This window comes from Cajanus cajan, chromosome 6, assembly GCF_000230855.2.
Source record: "Cajanus cajan strain Asha chromosome 6, NIPB_CcT2T_4, whole genome shotgun sequence".
In the NCBI taxonomy this organism is placed as follows: domain Eukaryota; kingdom Viridiplantae; phylum Streptophyta; class Magnoliopsida; order Fabales; family Fabaceae; genus Cajanus; species Cajanus cajan.
In genome coordinates, this window is record NC_138522.1 from 15,816,978 (window position 1) to 15,818,980 (window position 2,003).

General features: G+C 35.7%; 1 non-coding gene across 1 annotated transcript; it reads right to left on the bottom strand.

Annotated features, from left to right (window-relative positions):
- Positions 1-1,436: 1,436 nt before the first annotated feature.
- LOC145949442 (small nucleolar RNA R71) lies at positions 1,437-1,543 on the bottom strand. Its single transcript, XR_014427649.1, has one exon. It is a non-coding gene; the product is annotated as a small nucleolar RNA R71 (small nucleolar RNA).
- Between the last annotated feature and the right edge of the window lie 460 nt (positions 1,544-2,003).

The window sequence follows — 2,003 nt, forward strand, 5'->3', positions numbered from 1 at the left end:
CTTTTTTTTTTCTTGGAGAACTACTATGAACTCCTGTGAGTAATTTCCCTTTTTCTGGGATCAGGGCTTAGCCTCTGAGAACCTCTTTATTAATGCATTATTCAGTTTCTTAATTTTATTCCAATTCTTGATCTGTTCTTTTATATTGTATATATGAACTTTAATATTATTGTTTTCATAATAACATTAATTAAGGATGAACTGAGAGGAGAACTTGATTATAATTATGATAAACAATTAATCTTAATTTTCATAATCATAGATAATTAGGGATGAACTGAGAGGAGAACCTAATTATCGGAACCTAAAGGAACAGACTTGAGTGTTAAATCACGAGAGTTGATTTAAGCTTTCGAGGAGCAATAGATTAACAAAGATCTTAATGGGTTTAATTGAACGTAATTACCACGAGAGTAGAGATTAATTTTAATTAAACATGTCCTCGTAGCCTGAGAAGGTGCAAAGATTAAATTAGGTTAAGACTACCTTCAAGATGGAATAGAATTAATTAATGAAAATAATAATTCAATAATGTTGGAACTCTTTGTGCGAACCCTAGATTCCCGGAAATCTCCTTATCTTATCTTAAAGTTTTATCTTATTCATTAATTGCATTACTATCTCTTTTACCATCGAATCTGATCTTATCATCTCAAAACAAAAATTCCATCTGTTTTAAAATTCAAATTAAAATACTAGTAATTCTAGGTCAAACAAGTAGTCCCTGTGATTCGATATTTATTACTTGACGACAACCGTACACTTGCGGTCTTCCATACATCAAGTTTTTGGCGCCGTTGCCGGGGACTACGTCTCTTGATTTAAATTACAATTATTTTAATTCGAATTTAAAAAAAAAAAAAAAAAACTATTAAATAAATAAATAATTTATTTTTTTAGTGTTACTTCTCCAATTCAGATTTCACGGGTCACTTTCTTTTTTTTTTTTTGGTGCCTTAGGGTTAATGCAAAAGAGATCTCTACGTCTTGGGAAACCAACACCACTTGATCCTGAGATTGAAAGAACTCTCCTGAGAAGGAAAAGAAACCTTTCTAGAGAATTTGACATGGCTGCACAACGAGATAATTTACCGCTTCGGGATTACTCTGCACCCGTAGCTCGTGGGATACCTGGAGGGGAGATGCAAACTGGAGCTACTGTACCAGCTTCTCTGGTGAATATGCTCAAACAGAACACCTTTGGAGGACTACCATCAGAAGATCCTAATGACCACTTAGAGGGGTTCTTGGAAATCTGTGAGACCCAGCAATTTGATGATGAAGTTTCTGATGGAATGCGACTCCGCTTATTCTCACTCACCTTGAGAGATAAGGCAAAGGTGTGGCTAAGAACAGTGCCTAGAGAAAAGATAGCAACTTGGGAATTATGTGAAAGAGCTTTTCTAGAGAAATTCTTTCCTCCTTCTAAAACTAAAGAATTGAGGAAGAAAATCACTAATTTCCAACAAGGCACTGGAGAGACTATTTATGAAGCATGGGAGCGGTTCAAAGGATATCTTCAAGCATGCCCACAACATGGCTTCAACCGTTGGCTTACCATCCAATTTTTCTTTGAAGGATTGGACCAACAAAGCACCATGATATTAGACTCAGCAGCTGGAGGATCTTTCATGGGGAAACCTATTAATGACTGCATGATTATTTTGGAAAATGTAGCCTCAAATCACAGCCAATACAGTGAAAGAGAAGTCACAGCAAGGAAAGGAACTCCGGGGCGATATGAAGTGAACAATATTGAGTTACTCTTAGCAAAATTTGATACTCTTAATCAAAGATTAGACAAGATGGAAAAAGCTAAGGTTAATTCAGTGGCTACAAATCAAGTATGTGACCTTTGTAGGGAACAAGGGCACACTGCAGTAGATTGTACCTCAATTTTTACTGGAGAAAAAGAAGATACTACTGAACAAGTGGCAGCTTCTCATAATTTCTATGACACTCCTCGAAGAGAGAAGAGTAATCCATATTCCAACACATACAAC